The following is a 20,290-nucleotide window of genomic DNA, read 5'->3' as shown; positions in this document are numbered from 1 at the left end:
CTGGAACCAGATTCGGATGCCCACTTTCATCATTTTTGGAAGTTACCAGTCCTGGAAGTTTTAGCCATAGCCATTAGGCAAGAAAAATAAATCAAAGGGATACAAATTGGAAAGGAAGAAATTAAATTATCCTATTTGCCAATGACAAGATTTTACATATACTGTATTTTACATACACTGTATCCAAAGACTCTACTGAGAGGCTCTTGGAACTTATAAAAGAGCTTGCTAAAGTGGCAGGATATTAAGTTAACACAACAAAAGTCTGTGTATACACAGACAATGCTATGGTCGATCAAGAACTTCTGAGATCAATCCCATTCACAAGAGCTACAAAAAATTTAAATACTTTGGATAAATTTAACCAAGGAGGTGAAAGATCTCTATGATAAAAATTATAAAGCATAAGAAAGAAAGAAATGTTGACACACAAAAATGGAAAAATCGTCCATGTGCATGGATTAGAACAATAAATATCATCAAAATGTCCATACTATGGAAAGCAATTTTCATATTCAATGCGATCCTAATCAAAATAATACGAGTCTTCTGAGATCTAAAGAAAACATTACTAAAATTCATATGGAAACACAAAATATCCCAAGTAGCTAAAGCAATCTTATGCCACAAAAACAACACTGGAGGCATCACATTACAAGATTTCAAGACATACTACAGGGTGGTTATAATCAAACAGCCTGGTACTAGCAAAACAAAACAAAATGAAACAAAAGATGTGTAGACCAATGGAACAGAAACCCCAGAAGTTAATCCACACATCTACAACCAACTTATTTTTGACAAGGGAGCTAAAATCAACCCCTGGATCAAGGACAGTCTCTTCAACAAATGGTGCTGAGAAAACTGAATCTTTGCATGCAGAAGTATGAAACAAGACCATTAATTCATACCTTACACAAAAATCCACTCAAAATGGATCAAGGACCTAAATCTATGACCCAATATCATCAAATTACTAGAGAACATTGGGGAAACTCTGCAAGACTTTGGCATAGGCAAAGACTTCTTGGCAAAGAACCCAGAAGCATAGGTAATCAAAGCCAAAATTGACAAATGGAATTATATCAAATAGAGAAGCTTCTGCACTGCAGAAGAAAACATTCAGCAAAATGAAGAGGTAACTGACAGAATGGCAAAAAAATCATTGCAAACTACGCAACTGATAACAGAATCTATAATAAGCTCAAGAAACTCAAGAACAACAAAATGAACAATGTAGTTAAGAAATGGGCTAAGGACTTGAACAGGCATTTTTCAAAAGAGGAAATTCAAATGGCCAATACACACATGAAAAAATGCTCAGGATCAATAGCCTTCAGGGAAATGCAAATCAAAACCACAATGAGGTTTCACTTCATCTCAGTTAGAATAGCTCTCATACAGAAATTAACAAACAATAAATGCTGGTGAGGATGTGGGGTAAAAGGTACTCTAATCCACTGCTGAGGGAATGTAAACTGGAGGAGCCATTGTAGAGAACAGTATGCAGATTCATCAGAAAACTGAAAATAGATCTACCACATGACTCAGCCATCCCACTCTCGGAAATTTACCCAAACAAAATGAAATACGCATATTAAAGAGTTATCTGTACTCCCATGTTTATTACAGCTCAATTCATAATAGTTAAGATATGGAATCAACCCAGATGTTTATCAACTAATGAATGGATTAAGAAATTATGGTGTATATACACTATGACATACTACACAGTGGGAAGAAAAAATGAAATTCTGTATTTTGCAACAAAATGAATGCAATGGCAAATTGTTATACTTAGTTTAATAAGCCAGTCCCAAAGAGACAAATACCATATGTTCCCTGATCTGTGGTAACCAATAGAGTACCTAAAACAAAATAAAATAAAATAATCATGGAGGAAAAACTTTTGACAGATAAGATTCCTCTGTCAGGGGCTCCCCATATTCCATATTTTATCCATATTTGCATACATTGAGTGATTGTTGAACTGAAAATTACAGAGGTCAGTCTGGAAGTTTAAAATCTTAAGGGAGACTATAATTACAAATGTGTGGATACATTTGTTAAAATATCACACTGTACCCCATAAATATATTTAAATGCTACTTTTCAATTAGTTTCATTAATTTGAAATTTTATATTTAAAAATTTACATACACTTCAAATGATCCATTCTATAGTCACTGCAGTTCCTGAAGGGTGTTTAAGGATATAAGATATGCTAGTTCTGGCCGGCGCCGCGGCTCACTAGGCTAATCCTCCGCCTTGTGGCGCCGGCACACAGGGTTCTAGTCCCGGTCGGGGCGCCGGATTCTGTCCCGGTTGCCCCTCTTCCAGGCCAGCTCTCTGCTGTGGCCATGGAGTGCAGTGGAGGATGGCCCAAGTCCTTGGGCCCTGCACCCCATGGGAGAAGACTAGGATAAGCACCTGGCTCCTACCATTGGATCAGTGCAGTGCGCTGCCCACAGCGCGCCAGTCATGGTGGCCATTGGAGGGTGAACCAACGGCAAAAGGAAGACCTTTCTCTCTGTCTCTCTCTCTCTCACTGTCCACTCTGCCTGTCAAAAAAAAAATATATGCTACTTTTAAATGATAAATTAGCTTAGCAACTTATAGGACAATTTTATATAAAAATTCAGTATGCATAAAAAATAACTGGAAACTAATACACAAAAATGGTCTATGCTTCCATACTTTGTACTGTGAAAACAGAATTTTGATATCTTAAAGGGTTGTTGGAAAGGGTCAATGTCTGCTTCAATGAATTACTTTTTATTATTACAATGGGATACTATGCAACAATTAAAAATAAACAAGACTTTATAGTTACCAATACAGAATGACCACACAATTGATTACTATCTTAAAACACGGTTAAATGGTGTGTGACTAATTTTGCTAAGAAATAAGAATTTCTAAACAAAGAACTCTGAGATATTTGCATTCCAAATATACAGAAATGATGAATATAGTACCTGAATAATTTTCTATATAAACCAAACTCAAAAATGTATTTAAATGGGAAGCCAGGTGTCAGAAATTCAGAAGAAATGGATATCAAGTTACTAGGATCACAAACTAAGAATGCTGACATGATCTACAGGATTGTTGGAGTTAGGTTTGAAAGATCAGAGTCTGAGGTTTTGTTGCCAATGTGGAGATAAACAATGTAGCCTTATGTCCATTTAAAGTAATGAAATGGACATGATAGCTCTTCAATCAATCTTGGAAGAGTCAATCGTTTGTAGATCAGAGATTATGAAAACTTTAGAGAATCAATTTGTATTTACTAAAATTATGCATAAACATAAAAGTACAGAGAACAGCAAACTTCAACATGTGGTATATGTAGCTTCGAGTCTGAATTTATAGCGACAGCATAGTTCAGGAAATCCAGCCTAAAAAATTAACATACAGAGTAGGCGTTTAGCCTTCCAGTGCAGAAGCTTGCATCATGTATCAGAGCACCTGGGTCTCAGTCCCAGCTCTGGCTCCTGACTCCAGTTTCTGCCAAAGCAATTCAGTGTTGGCTCAAATGTTTAGATCCCTGCCACCCCTGTGGGGACCTGATTGAATCCCCAACTCAGGCTTCAGCCCAGCTCATCCTCAGTTGGCTATTTTGAAACTTTGGAGAATGAAGCAAAATAAACTAGGCCCCAAAAGACAAATATCATATATTTTCTCTGATAGAGAACACTAATCAAACAAACAAAACACAGTATACCGAGCTAAACTGACATTTTGTGATTTGATCGTGGTCTATAGCTGTGAGGACAGTAGTCTATCTTCCTTGTAGAGCTCTTTGTTTAGAGAAGTATTGAGCCTGAGATTATGAATTATTTTATTGCAAAAATATTCAAAGGGGCCAGCGCCACGGCTCACTAGGCTAATCCTCCACCTGCGACACCAGCACACTGGGTTCTAGTCCTGGTCGGGGTGCCAGATTCTGTCCCGGTTGTTCCTCTTCCAGTCCAGTTCTCTGCTGTGGCCCGGGAGTACAATAGAGGATGGCCCAAGTCCTTGGGCCCTACACCCCATGGGAGACCAGGAGAAACGCCTGGCTCCTGGCTTCAGATCAGCGCGGTGTGCCCGCCGTAGCAGCCACTTGGGAGGTGAACCAACAGAAAAGGAAGACCTTTCTCTCTCTCTCTCTCTCTCTCACTGTCCACTCTGCCTGTCAAAAAAAAAATTCAAAGGAAAGAAAGGAATAGAAAAGGAGGGAGTGAGGAAAGTATCATATTCTTGGATGGTATCTATGAAATTCATGAAATCTGTTCTCTATATATTAATAAATAAAAATGTAACTTTAAAAACCCTAAAAAATTGAAGAAATGAAAAGGCCACTGGTTCTGAGTGACTTTAAGTCCAAATTCAGAGTGTTTCTTCTGGGATAGCATGCTTAAAACCTTTGTATGTCTCCTATATGTTTAGGAAAACTCATTTTAGACAAGAGGGTCCTTCACCAATCATCCCCAGATAATCTCATCTCTATTCATCCCTATTTCTAGCTTCTGCCAAGATGTATGAAGTAGTCTATGAGTTCCATGCTCTATCTCTTTAGCACTATCAAAAGGTTGACCAATCACACCTTTGGTCTTTTTTCCATAGCATTCTTTACAAACAGTGAATCTTTCAGTTTTAATATCTGTACAATCTATTAGGCTAAAAATTTCTCCAATCATCAAGTCCTTATCCCATTTGGCTTAAAAGTTTATCCCTTTCCTCTCACATTTTACTATAAGCATCAATAAATCAGGCTGCAGGTTGTATAAAATATTCTCAGATAAATATTAAGCTCATCACTTTCAAATCATACTTTCCACCCAATGGTAGAACATAATTTGGCCAATTTTTCTGCCACTTTGTAACAAGGTTTTTCTTGTTTCCATTTTCTACTATTACAATCTTTTTTATTTTCAGGATCCTTTTTAGCAGCACCTTTAACTTCATGTTTCTACAAGCATTCTGTTTATGATATATGTTTTCTCTGAGATTATACAGACTTTCTCTACTATCTTTCGAATGTTCTCACCAGCTCTCACTAGTAACCCTTTTTTTAAAAGAATTTATTTATTTATTTATTTATTTGAGAGAGTTACAGACAGAGAGAGAGACAGAGAGAAAGTTCTTCCACCTGCTGGTTTACTCCCCAAATGGCTGCAACAGCTGGAGCTGCACTGATCCAAAGCCAGGATGCTTCTTCCAGGTCTCCTATGTGTTTCCAGGGTCTCAAGCACTTGGGCCATTTTCTACTGCTTTCCCAGACCACAGCAGAGAGCTAGATTGGAAGAGAAGCACCTGGGACATGAATCAGTGCCCATATGGGATGCCAGCGCCACAGGCGGAAGCTTATTCCACTACGTCACAGCGCCGGCCCCTAGTAACCCTTTGACACCCATATTTCTATCAATAGTTTAAGGCAATCAACATTTTTCTATTATGTACCAAAAAATTCTTCAGGAGTCTATCCATTATCCAATTTTAATCAATTTCCAGATTTTTATGAGTTTGGTACAGCAGGTACCAAAATCTACATTAGTTTCCTGTGGCAGGTGTAACACATCACTCAAATCTTGGTGACTTGAAATAGCAGACTTTATTCTTTCATTGTTCTGGCATCCAGAATCCAAAATCAGTATCATCAGGCTGAAATCAAGATGTTGGCAGAACCATGTTCCTCTGCAGGCTCTAGGAAATTTTTTCCTGCTCACGGCCCTTCATTGGCTTGTGACTATATCACTCCAATCTCTGCCTTTGTCTCCATATTGTGTGTGTGTGCGTGCCTGTGTGTATGTATTTGAATTTCCTTCTGCTCCTTTCTTATAGAGGAGACATGGAATTATATTTAGGGCCCATCAAGAGAATCATGATAATTTCTCCATTTCAAGATCCTTAACATAATTGCTTAGGCAAATACCCCTTTTCCAAACAAGGGAACATTCACAGATTCCAAAGACTATGACGTGGATATCTTGGAGAGAAGTGGCTTTTCAGCCTACTACAATATTTTAATGAGTTTTTGTTAAAGTTGATAAACTGATCCTAAGATTAATATGGAAGAATAAAATGTCAAGGACAGCCAAAACTATTTTGAATGAAAAAATGTAAGGGGAAATTCACTCTTGGAGACATCAAAACTTGTAAGTCAGCTTTGAGCAATGAAGCATCATGCTAATAACAGGAGAGTAAACAAGTAGACTAACGGATTGAAAAAGACAGCTAAGAAAGTGACCTATGAAGATAAGAGAATTTGATAAATGATAAAGTTGGCATTATACATCAAAGTGCAAAAGATGGATTATTCAATACATGATATTCGCACAATTAGCTACCAGATGGTAGAAAGTAAAATTAAATTTCTTCCCAACATGACATACAATAACTTCCATATGGATAAAATATCTCAATGTTACTAGTAAAACTTTTCATATTTCAGATGAAAATATTTTTTAACTTGTTGCAAGATAGAATTGTTTCAACAGAATTAGTACATTAATTCAGTAAAGTCATAGGACTTAAAATCAAATACAGGGGCTGGCGTTGTGGCATAGTAGGTTAAGCATCTGCCTGCAACACTGGAATCCCTTATGGGTGCTGGTTTGTGTCCCAGCTGCTCCATTTCCAATCCAGCTCCCTGCTGATGGCCTGGGAAGGCAGTGGAGGTTGACCCAAGTGCTTGGGCCCCTGCAACTACGTGGGAGGCTGGGAGGAAGCGCCTGGCTCCTGGCTTCAGATTGATGCAGCTCTGCCCATTGCTACTATTACAGGAGTGAACCGGCGGGTGGAAAACTTCATTCTCTGTCTCTCTTTCTCTCAGTTTGTAACTATGCCTCTCAAGAAAATGAATAAATCTTTAAAAAAAATCAAGTATAAAAATCGATAGTGTTTCAGTATGTCAATAGTGAGCTATCTGAAATAGTGATTAAGAAAGCAATTCCATTTCCAAGAGCAACAAAAAATACTTTGGAATAAATTTGGACAATGAGGAGAAAGACACTTAAAGTGAAAGCTGTCGGGCCGGCGCCGCGGCTCACTAGGCTAATCCTCCGCCTTGCGGCGCCGGCACACCGGGTTCTAGTCCCGGTCGGGGCGCCGGATTCTGTCCCGGTTGCCCCTCTTCCAGGCCAGCCCTCTGCTGTGGCCAGGGAGTGCAGTGGAGGATGGCCCAGGTGCTTGGGCCCTGCACCCCATGGGAGACCAGGAAAAGCACCTGGCTCCTGGCTCCTGCCATCGGATCAGCGCGGTGCGCCGGCCGCAGCGCGCCGGCCGCGGCGGCCATTGGAGGGTGAACCAACGGCAAAGGAAGACCTTTCTCTCTGTCTCTCTCTCTCTCACTGTCCACTCTGCGTGTCAAAAAAAAAAATAAATAAAGTGAAAGCTGTAAAATATTGATGAATGAAATTAAAGAAGAAACAAATACATGGAAAAATATCTTATATACATGAATTGGAATTGATATTATTAAAATATATATACCACCAACACATATTTATAGATTCATACAATCCTTGTCCAAATACCAATGGCATAGTTCACTGAACTAGGGAAAAAAGCAAACTCAAAATTCATGTGGTGCCACAGAAGATCCTGAACAGCTAAAGCAATCTTGAAAGAAAAAAAATACAAAAACAACAGAAGGCATCATACAATGTGATTTCAAAAGGTACTACAAAGTTACAGTAACCAAAGAAGCACGGAGTTGACATGAAAATAGTCACACAGAACAATGGTTCAGAGTGCAGAACGCAGAAACAAACCTATGCACTTACAGTTATACCATTTTTAGCAAAAGTGTCAAAAATTCACATATGGGAAAGGACACCTTTTTCAGTTACTTCTCCAGTACAAGTGTATACATACATGTATAATGAAACTAGATACTAAAATCAGTTCAAAGTGGATTCAAGTCCTAAATTTAAAACCTGAACCCATCAAACCGCGTGAAGAAAACATAAGCAAAATGCTCCATGATATTGACCTGGACAGGGACTTTTTGGACAAGAACATAAAAAACATAGGCAATAAAAACAAAAATAGACAAATGAGATTATGTGAAACTAAAAAGGTTTTGCAAAGCAAAGAAAATGATCAGCAAAGTGAAGAGACAACCTATAGAATAGGAGAAAATATCTGCAACCTATTCATCCAATTCTGGGATTAATATACAGTATATACAAGACGCTGAAAAAACCTTAGCAGTAAAAATATAATGATCCAATTTAAAATGAGCAAATTATTTGAATATACTTTTTTGAAAGAAGATATACAAGTGGCCAACAAGTAACTAATCAAAACTAACTAATCAGGGAAATGCAAATCAAAGCCACAAAGAGAGATAACATCACTCCAGCTAGAATGGCTATTATCAAAAAGGTAAGCCATAGGGCAAGCATTGGACCTAGCAGTTAATTTGTTCGCTAGGATCCCCACATCCCATACTGTATTGTCTGGCTTCAAGTCCCAACTCTGCTCCTAATTCCAGCTCCCTGCTAATACAGATCCTGGGAGGTGGCAGTGATAGCTCCTATAGTTGCATCCCTTTCACTCATGCAGGAGACCTGGAACAGCTCCAGTTTCACTGCAGGCATTTGGGAAGAGAACAAGCAGATGGGAGTTTGCACTTGCTCAGTCATTCTCAAAGAAAAAAAAAGACAAAAGATGACAAACACTGGCAAGGATGTGGAGAGAAAAGGGAATGCTTCCACACTATTGGTGGGAATGTAAATGAATATAGCTGTGGAAAACAGGATGGAGGTTCATTAAGCATGTAGAAATAGATCTGCCATTTGATAAAGAAATCCCAACATTGGATATATGTTCAAAGGAAAGGAAATCAGTATATTAAGAGATATGTGACATTCTCAAGTCAGTTGCAGCACTATTCACAATAGCTAAGATGGAGAATCAACTGGCTTCTAAAGCTCAGCAGCAAAAGTAAAACAAAGGGCTGGCACTGTGGTGAAATAGGTTAAGCCACCGCCTGCAGTGCCAGCATCCTATATGGGCACCAGCTTGAGTCCTGGCTGCTCCACTTCCAATCCAGCTCCCTGCTAATGCACCTGGGAAAGGAACAGAAGATGGCCCAAGTGCTTGGGCCCCTGCACTCACGCAGGAGACCTCTATAAGGCTCTTGGCCATTGCAGCCATTTGAGGAGTGAACCAGCAGAAGGAAAATTCTCTGTGTTTGTCTCTCCTGCACTCTTACATAATTCTGCCTTTCAAATCAATAAAATCATTTTTAAAAACTAGACAAATGGGATTTTATCAAACTGAAAATTCTGCCTGGCAGAGGAAACAAGTGATAGAGTGAAGGGACATCTGAGAGCATGGTAAAAGAAATATTTGCATGCTACTTATCTGACAATGGATTAATACCCAGAATATATCAGTAACTCATAAACAGCCAATCCAGTTAAGAAATGGGCAAAGACCTGATCAGACAATTCTCAGAAGAAATTCAACTGGCCGACATATATGAAAAAATGCTCAATATCACTTGCCATCAGGAAAATGTAAATCAAAACTACAATGAGCTACCACCTCACCCCTGTAAGAATGGCTATTATCCAAAAGATAGCAACAAATGTTGGCAAGGATGTGGATAAAGGGGAATTCTCGAACATTTTTGGTGGGAATGTAAATGAGTACAGCTGTTGTAAAAAAAAGCAGCATGGACATTTCTTTAAAAACTGGAAACATACTTGCCATATGATCCAGCAATTTGCCCAAAAGGCATGAACACATTATATCAAAGAGATATCTGTACCCCAAGTTTATAACAACACTGTTCACAATAGCTAAAATATGGAATCAACTAATGTGTCCATCATCAAATGAATGGATAAAGAAAAAGTGGATGGTACCTATATGTGTATACACACACACAAATAAATATTATTCAGTTATAAAAAAGAATAAAATTATATCATTTGCATCAAAATAGATGCCAACTAAAGAACATCATGTTGAGTGAAATAAGATGGACACAGAAAGACACATATCTCATGTTCCTTTTATATTTGGTAGCTAAATTTAAAAAAAAGGGGGGGGGAAATGCCTGTGCATATCCATCTTGCTGCATACAGAGTGTTTTGTCAAACTTTGCTTTAAATCTTCATCAAATTGTTAAGAATTATATACTATGATAATTTTAATGATTTTGTGGCTATTTAACATTTACTTTATATAAGTGAAGTTGAACATCTTTTCCTTTGATTGTTGTTTATACCCCTTGCCTGTTTTCCTTCTGAACTATGGCCTTTTTCCTTTTTATTTGCTGAACTCTTTTATTTAGTGGAGCCATTAAGCTTTGACTACAATGTAAATTTAAAATGTTGCCTCAAAAATAATAAGTAAAATATTAAGTTACAGAAAAAAAGATACAGATTTAAAACTCCCTATAGGGACTTGCTCTTTGACAGCCTGAAAACTCTTTGGTGAAATATATTTATTTTTAGCTGAAAAAAAAGACCAACTGAGGTATCCATTGAGGACGAATACAAAAAGAAAATGTGGGCCGGCGCCGCGGCTCAATAGGCTAATCCTCCGCCTAGCGGCGCCGGCACACCGGGTTCTAGTCCCGGTCGGGGCGCCGGATTCTGTCCCGGTTGCCCCTCTTCCAGGCCAGCCCTCTGCTGTGGCCAGGGAGTGCAGTGGAGGATGGCCCAGGTGCTTGGGCCCTGCACCCCATGGGAGACCAGGAAAAGCACCTGGCTCCTGGCTCCTGCCATCGGATCAGCGCGCTGCGCAGGCTGCAGCGCGCCGGCCGCGGCGGCCATTGGAGGGTGAACCAACGGCAAAGGAAGACCTTTCTCTCTCTCTCTCACTGTCCACTCTGCCTGTCAAAAAAAAAAAAAAAAAAAAAAAAAAAAAAAAAAGAAAATGTGGTGTGTGTGCATATATATGTATATATATATATATAATGAAATATTATTCAGCTATAAAGAATGAAACCCTCTTATTTGTGGCAAAATAGGTATAACTGTGGATGATAATGGTAAAAGAAATAAACCAGACACAGAAAGACAAATACTGAATGATTTCATGAAATGGTCAGGCTCATAGAAGCAGAGAGCAGAATGGTAGTTTCCAGAGGTTGAGGTGAGTGGGGAGAAAAGGTGATGGCGGGAGTTGGTTAACAGGTACAAAGTCACAGAAAGAATAAGCTCTGGTGTTCCATGACCGAGTGGGTGATTATAGTTAACAACATCATATCATGTAATCCAAAACAGCTAGAAAAGAGGATTGCTTTAATGTTCTCATCAAAAGGAAATGATCAATGTTCGAGATGATGGGTAACATAGGTATTCTGAATTGGTAGATACAAAATGTATAAATGCAGCAAAACATCACACTGTACTCTATAAATATGTAAAAAAAGGAAAGAGTCACACTTTAAAGTTAAAAAAGAGAGACATATGACTACATTAAAATGATAAACTTCTCTAGTTAAAAATCCAAACAGCAATAATAAAGTTTGAAGGTGTTTCTGAGCATGTGTGATAATTTTATTATCATCCTATCATATAGGAGCATCATGAAAATGAAATATCTTCTTCAGAGACTTGCTATTGAAATGTTACACAATTCAAAATAACTAGGAAACATTTCTACTGAATAAGTCTATTTTTTTTACCAAAAAAAGAATAAAATTGGAAAGAAGTAGAACCAAAAATGGTGCTTAGGTAGATAATAAAATCCCGCCCATTTTTTCCATTTTTAAACTTGTATTAAAACAGACATTAGGGGCCGGCGCTGTGGCGCAGCGGGGTAAAGCCCTGGTCTGAAGCGCCGGAATTCCATAGAGGTGCCAGTTCTAGTCCCGGCTGCTTCTCTTCCGATCCAGCTCTCTGTTATGGCCTGGGAAAGCAGGGGAGGATGGCTCAAGTCCTTGGGCCCCTGCACCCACATGGGAGACCTGGAAGAAGCTCCTGGCTCCTAACTTTGGATCGGCTCAGCACCAGCTGTTGTGGCCATTTGGGGAGTGAACCAGCGGATGGAAGACATCTTACTCTTTGTCTCTACCTCTCTCTATAACTCTTTCAAATAAATAAAATAAATCTTTAAGAAAATAAACATAAAATTTACCACTTTAGCATTTTTTTAGGCTTTAGTCCATTTAAAGTTGAGTGGCAATTAAATACATTCATACTGTTGTGTAGCTATAACCATCATCTACCTCCAGAACTCTTGTCATGCTGTAAAGTTGAAATTCTATTCCCATTAAGCAGTAACCTCCAATTTCTCCTCCCCCTGGACCACTGAAACCACTTTCTGCTTCCTGTCTCTATGATTTTGATGACTCTAGGCATTTCTTACAAATAGCCTCATGCAGAATTTGTCTTTATGACTGGCTTAATTTTCTTAGCAAAATGTCCTCAAACTTCATCTATATTCTAACATACACCAGAAGTTCTTTCTTTCTTAAGGCTGAATAATATTCCATTGTCTATAAAGACCACATTTTGTTTATCCATTAATATATGGAGGGATACAAGCTGTTTCTAGCTGTTGCTTCTGTAAACATGATGCACAAATATCTCCTTGAGACTCTGCTTTCAATTCTCTTGAAAATTTATACAGAAGTGAAATTTCTGGATTGTATGGTCATTTTAAACTTCTTGAGGAACAACTACCTTTTTTCTACAATGACTGTATTAGTTTATGTTTACACCAACACATTCTTGCCAAATCTAGTATTTTTTTTAAAGATTTATTTATTTTACTTGAAATTCAGAGTTACACAGAGAGAGGAGAGGCAGAGAGAGAGGTCTTCCATTCGATGGTTCACTCCCCAATTGGCCACAACGGCCAGAGCTGCACCGATCCGAAGCCAGGAGCCAGAAGCTTCTTCTGGGTTTCCCACTTGGGTGCAGGGCCCTAAGGACTTGGGCCATCTTCTACTGCTCTCCCAGGCCATAGGAGAGAGCTGGACAGGAAGTGGAACAGCCAGATCTCGAACCAGCGCCCACATGGCATGGCGGCACTTCAGGCCAGCGCGTTAACCCACTGCACCACAGCACTGGCCCCATATTTTTTATTGTCATTCTGTATATTATTTTTATTTTCAATATTTTTTAGTTTTTAGAATTTTAACATTTTACCAATTGGCATATAGAATATGCAAATGTTCTACACATACACATAAATACAAAGAGGGGATATTAATATTACATAATGTGGGATTCATGACAAGGATGACAAAGTGAGGAAAGAAGAGTATATTATGTATAGGGTAAAATTCAGTGAAACAGGGGCCGGCACTGTGGCACAGATGGTTAACGCCCTGGCCTGAAGTGCCGGCATCCCATATGGTCGCCAGTTCTAGTCCCGGCTGCTCTACTTCCAATCCAGCTCTCTGCTGTGGCCTGGGAAAGCAGTGGAAGATGGCCCAAGCCCTTGGGCCCCTGCACCCATGTGGGTGACCCGGAGGAGGCTCGAGGCTCCTGGCTCCTGGCTTTGGATCGGCACAGCTCTGTCCGTTGTGGCCATCTGGGGAGTGAACAAGCAGATGGAAGACCTCTCTTTCTGCCTCTCCTCTCTCTGTGTAACTCTGACTTTCAAATAAATAAATCTTTAAAAAAATTCAGTGAAACATTTGTAACAATCTATATGCCAGGTAATATGGCATCCACACATTTTTAATACTCCCTATAACTCCTAATAACTTCCGCATATGTTTGAAAGTATAGACTTTGTCTTTCTGTGTCTGCCTTATTTCACTTATCATGTTAGTCTCCAGTTCCATTCATTCTGCTGCAAATGTCATGATTTTTATGTCTATCTCTATCTCTGCTTTTCAAATAAATTAATAAAATAACAATAAATAAATAAATACAAAATCATTGTTATCTGGTTCCTTGGCCTATCTGCCTATACCTGGTTTTACTAGTAACTTCCTTGTCCATTTTTCTCTATGGTCTTCATTGTCGCTCCCCCTCTTCATGGAGGAACGACACTAAACCCTGCCTAGGCTTCATATCTGAGTCACGGCACTATTATGTCGCTCCCCCTCTTCATGGAGGAACGGCACTAAACCCTGCCTAGGCTTCCTATCCGAGTCACGGCACCATTATGTCGCTCCCCCTCTTCATGGAGGAACGACACAGGACCCTGCGCTGTTCTTTTGTCTGCTCGGCCCTCCCCGGGTTTGCTGCTGGTTCTTCCCGGGTTGGCTACTGTCCCTTCCACCTCCATGGAAGGGCGGTTCCCCCTGGCCACTTTCCCCACTTCTGCAGGGGAGCGGCACACCGCCGGCCGGCTCTCTCGGGGGCTGCACAGGTGTTCCTTCAGATAGATGTTCCCCTTAGATGTTCCTGGTGCATGTTGTCTCTCTCCTCCTTTATAGTCCTCTTCCACCAATCCCAACTCTGCTACCCACACGCCGAGTACGCTGCTCTCCTCCAATCAGGAGCAAGATCAGCTCCTGCAGCTCAGTCAATCAAATTGGCGAGAGGCAGCTGCGTAGAAGTTGTTACTCCCTTCTCAGCGCCATATTGTGGGAGAGCAGATGCATAGAATAAGTCTTAATTCCAGTAACTTAGTCTAGTCCGAGTTGCTCCCCACATTCATATTGCCCTGTGAGAGTCTGTCTACTGTCACCAGGTAACAACTGAAATGACAGGAGAGCAACTGTTCTTGGGGACCTGAGATCTGAAACAGTCATGGCTATTTACAAGTCAGGCTCTTGGATTTTTTTGTTAATGAAGCTCTCTCAAAAATTGTGTCAGCTTCTAATCTAGTTATTTCCTGTTTGGTGTTGCAGAAACCACATTCAAAATTCTTTAAAGACATTTTAGAAATAGGGACAATAAGTCTTGCCTTGATACATAGGATAGCTGATGTCAGCTACTTCATGCTATATACAAGGGGTCTTCAAAAAGTGCATGGAAAATATGTACTGTGAAAAAAACTATGCAAGGATTCAATCTTTTGTGCTAAACTGAGCTTATGTTTTTATTCCATTTTTTATGAACTTTTGTAATATTCTTATATAAGAAGATAAAAGTAGGTTTGTGTTCTCTGTCATGGGTCCAGGCCTCTTGATTTCCCCACCAGCTACGGGTTATTGCTCCAATGTTCTCTCTTTTCACTAAGCAACTTGGTCTTGTCTCTGCAAGGAAATCATGTGATGAATTTGTAGGTTCCTCAAATGATTTGTATTTGTATTCATCTTTGAATATCTCAATTCTTGTCCATTAGAATATCCTTTTTTCTATGTAACTGTTCTCAAACTGTTTGATTTGTGTATAATGAATACATTCAACAGCACTGTAAACTATATGAAAGAAATCATTTTTTCTTTGCAGTGGTTGCTCCAAGCAATTTAAAAGCAAACCATTAAGTACTCCTTTGTGTCAAGGGGTAAGCCAAACACACTGGGAGATCCAAAAGTGAATGTGACACTCTGGGTCCTTGGGAGCTTCACAATGTTCTTTTGCAATATTGCTCAGTAAGGATTCAATAAACTGTTGGTATTGGAGGCCCAGAGAAAGTACAGTCTTGTTCTCCCACCCCATCAAAGCAGAAGTCTGGCTAGAGCTGCAATATTGTTAAATCCTTAAGAATGTCTAAAAACATTATTTTAATCAAATGTATGTAAAATTGGAAAAAAAATACACTAGTTGGAAATCCCAGATTTCTGTCTTCTAGATCCTAAGGAAATGGTCAGTTCATCAGGATCATTGATTGTCCCATGAGTCACAACACAAACTATAAACAGTACTCTCTTAATTTATAGCAGAAATTTTTTCTATAACTGAACAGAAATAATGTGTCCACAAATTCCAACAATACAGAAAGTCTGCTATTTATAACCTTTCTTTATTGGAATACCGAATATAACACAAATTACCCACCTCCTACTCAGATCCTAAAATGTGCTATTAACTATGGACAGGCCTTAGACAAAATAGAAAGTCTACTAGGCTATAACTGGATCTTTCAAAGAGAACAACTCATAACTCTGGAAAGGGAAAGTTGTATCCAGAGATTGTCATTCTATATCCAACCCAGTGCAAGTACTTTAAATAAATAAAAGATGCATTTAAATGTCCTCACCTTTATAAAAACTCATTTCTTGCATCAAAGGAGAAGCTGTTCTCCGACGATACTACAGACAGTGGGAGAAAAGCACAAAAATCCTCTGCAGTCACATTTTCCTTAAGTCAAACGAGAATTTTAAATAAGGCCAGGGCAGGCATATGGTGGTGCTTACTCAAAAAAGACAGAACAATTTAGTCAAGAATTCTGCTATTCACACTTAAAGGAAAGAGAAATAAAAATTAATGAAATCATTAATAAGAAATTAGTTTTATTTATTAATAAAATTATGTGAATCTGGCCTAAAATTCAGAATCAAACTTAGTCTGAAAGGAAGTATCCACTGAGCAAGAGTTCTTGTCCAGAAATGGAGCATTCATTCTATAGGTGAAAACTGCCCCTGATTATTTTGAAATGAATTCTGTGACTATTTCCCATTATAAGGAGCATTTCTGGTCATGAGATAAGTAGTAGAAGCACGTGGTAAGTCATGCATCAGAACTGAAGCTGTCTTCTATGCTCCCCATCCAAGCAGTGGGGGTCTGGGGTCTTGCTCGTCCAGGGTTAAGCAACATTTCTGCTTCATGACTTTTTCTTTCGAGCAATAGGACATTCCCCTATTTTTCTTTTTTTTTTTAAATTTCCCCTATTTTTCTTTATCTAGTCAATAATGGACTACATTGGAACCTCTACTTCTACATGGACTTAAAATTCTCTCTGCCTCTCCCATATTTGCTAAGTAGGATCTAGTGATTTTACATACTCGTACCTGGTGAGGGGGGTGCCTCTGGGGAGGTACAAAAGCACAGTGATAGCTTGTAAAGCACATTGTTCAAAAACGTTAAGAAATCACAAGGACAATGCGCAGTCCCATTCTAGCAGCAGACAAATAGAGCAGTGGCGGGGGATCTGGCCTTTCTCTCCTGGGGTAACCCCTCCAGCCCCTGTCAAATGCTGTAGGTAGTTAGGATGTTGTCTAAGCAAGGGGCTGAAAGTGGTGAAAAGGTCTGAGTAATGCTGTGCTACAGGAAGAGGGTTTTGTGGTCTCTGTAAGTCATTGAAATCCGCTGCATTGACAAACCCCCATGTGGTTCTGCAGCTATTCAGAGAAAATAAAACCTCACAAGTTATTTCCAGTCATACTGGTCCTTTTCTTTCAAATTACTCAGAGATCACCAAGTGCCTTGACAATGAAAAGTGGGTCCTGATGACTCAATCTCCCTTCACCGAAGTTGTGAACATTGGAGGAAACAATGTATTTTAGTAGACAACACCTGACACATAATAGATAAGTAATTAGTGCTTGTTTTTTTTTTTAAAGCTGTTTAGTAATAACCTAAATTTGACATTTTTTTGCCCCTTCACATTTAAGAGAGAGAGAGATCTGCTGCCAAATTTGAAATGATAGACAACTTGACCCCAGAAAGGTCAAGTTTGAAATCCTGCTGGTTATCTGAAAGCTGAGAGAAGGTTAGAGGAAAGGTATGCCAAGAAGATTCAAAGGCACATAGAGACCAAAACATTCATTTGCTGGGATGTAGGTTTATCCATATGATCATATTCATATTTATATTTATATTTCCTATCAGATGGTGGCCTGGTGGAGAGAGATTTGGTGGTTCAACAAGAGCTGTAGATTTAAACTGCATTGAAGAGCAGGGTAATTTAAGATAATTATTAAATGTCAAATTCAAGGCTTCACTTAAATTCAGGTAAAGAAGACAAGTTGTAGTTAAAGAACAGAGCAGATGCCAATAAAAGAGAAAAACAATAAAAGAAAATCAATGGGCCCAAAGATGGTTCTTTGAAGGAGTCAATAACATTGACAAAGCTGATATGTTAGAAGAATATGGGTGTTTGTAAGGGAATTGATAGTCTTTATACCCACATATTTTTCTCAATTACTCAAAGAGCTATAGTATTTGTCTCACTAATTGATACACTAAGTTCTATTAAAATATAAAGTTTGAAAAGAACAAAGCATGAAATTATTAGCATCTAATAATACATTAGTTATATGGTATCATAGGTTAGTTGGAGACTGAGATGAAACAAAAAGAAGTAAATTTTATTTTTTAATAATTTATTTATTAATTTGCAAGTCAGAGAGAGAGAGAGAGAGAGAGAATCTTTTATCTGCTGGTGCACTTTATCTAGAACCACTATAGCCAGGACTGGGCCAGGCCAAAGCCAGGAGCCAGAAGCTCCATATGAGTCTCCCACATGGGTGGGAGGGACTCAAGTATTTGAGTCATCACCTGTTGCCTCTTCAGGAGCACTAAGCAGAAAGTTAGAGGAGAAGCCGGGTAGTTGGGACTTGAACCATGCACTCTATTAGGTGATGTGTGCGTCCTATGCTGTGGCTTAACCTGCTGTACCACAACGGCAGCCCCACATGTGTAAGTTTTATGAGGAACAGTCAATAGTTTAGGTGGATGGTCAGGGACTTGGAAGGAATCTGATTGGAAAATTGGTTTCAAAGAAATTTGAAAATGAACCTTGATGTGAATGGAATGGGAAAGGGAGCAGGAGATGGAAGGGTTGAGGGTGGGAGGGAAGTTATAGGGGGGAAGCCATTGTAATCCATAAGCTGTACTTTGGAAATTTATATTTATTAAATAAAAGTTAAAAGAAAAGAAATTTGGGGAAGAAGCATGAAGACAGCCCTCTGTAAATGGGTAAAAACCATTGAGATATTTGTGTCCTATATAAATGCTCACCAAAGGGTGATTTCAGCAGAGATTTTTAGTAACCAAGTAGATGGGATGACCTGTGTTATAGCTACCTGTCAAACTCTTTCTCCAGCCGTCTCCCAGGAGAGATGTGGCTAAAGTGGCAGGTATGGAGATTGTGCATGGGATCATAAATTTCCACTCCTTAAAGCTGACCAGACTATGGTCACTGCAAAATTCCTAATCTTCCACCAACAAAGAACATCACTGGGTCTCCAGTAGAGCACCATTCTCCTGAATGTTCTGCCAGCTACCTAGGGATGGGTTGAATACAACAGAATATTCCCTTCACGGGAGGGGCAGCATTTGCTTCTGCTGGAATAGACACTCTACATGTGGAGTTTTCTTTCCCTGCCTGCAAAGCTGTTGCCAAAATTACTTTCCATGAATTTACAGAAAGCCAAATTCAATGCCTTATTATTAAATACAGAACTGCTTTTGACCAAGAGATTAATTTCACAGAAAATAAATCTATCAATGGGCCCATGATAATTCAGTGGTCTTACCATGTTCCCCATCACCCTGAATCACAGGTTTACTTGATGTGGAATGGCCTTTGAAAACTCCATTACAGTGCCATGCAGGTGACAACACCCTGTGAGCCTGGGGAGAGGCTCCAGAAGGCTGTTCTTGCTATAAATAAGCATTTTTGTTTTTTTGCTATTTTTGATAGCCAGGATTCATAGATCTGGGAACCACAGGGTAGGAACTGGATTTGCTCCACTCGCTATTACCCCTACTAATGCTCTAGCAAAATGTTTGCTTCTTGTGTCTGCAGCCTTATGTTCTGCTGACGTAGGGATGTTAGATTTGAAATGAAGAATGAGACACAACAATGATTTCATAGATCTGGAAGCTAAGGCTGCCACTGGGCCACTTTGAGCTCCACATGCGTCTCCATCAACGAGCTAAGAATGGAGTTATTGTACTGGCTGAAATGATTGATTTGCACTACCAAGGGGGAAAGTGGACTGTTATTCCACAATGAATGTAAGGAAGAGGGTGTCCGGAAAATAAGAGGTCCTTCAGGACATCTCTCAGTATCACATGCACTAGGATTAAATCAGTTAAATCTGCAACCCAATTTAGGTTTGCACCACAAATGGTCCAGGCCCTTCAGGAATGAAATTGGGAGTCATTCCACCAGGTAAAGAATCAGGGCAAGCTGAGATGCTTGCTGAAGGCAAGAGGAATAAGGAATGGGTGGGAGAAAAACAGCTATAAATACGCACTACAACCATACGGCAGTTATAGCAATGAGGACTGTGATTGTATTTCCTTCCCGTTTTGTTGTGAAGATGATTGCATGGATATGTTTATATGTTAAAAAAAATCACTGCTTTCTTTCTCTCTTGGTGATGAGGCTATCAGTGACCTCTGCAGTAGTACTGTCAGGCCACTGACGAGGAGGGAAGAAAGACAGCAGGATACTGAGAGAATGAGTGGAGGGAAATATAAAACTGGAGCTTAAGAAACTGGAATTGAACACAGGGAGAATAAGAATAAGCCTGGAA

The sequence above is a fragment of the Oryctolagus cuniculus genome, chromosome 13 (assembly GCF_051225735.1).
Source record: "Oryctolagus cuniculus isolate XC-2025 breed Fujian yellow rabbit chromosome 13, ASM5122573v1, whole genome shotgun sequence".
NCBI classification, from domain to species: domain Eukaryota; kingdom Metazoa; phylum Chordata; class Mammalia; order Lagomorpha; family Leporidae; genus Oryctolagus; species Oryctolagus cuniculus.
Note: the sequence above shows the minus strand (reverse complement) of the source record.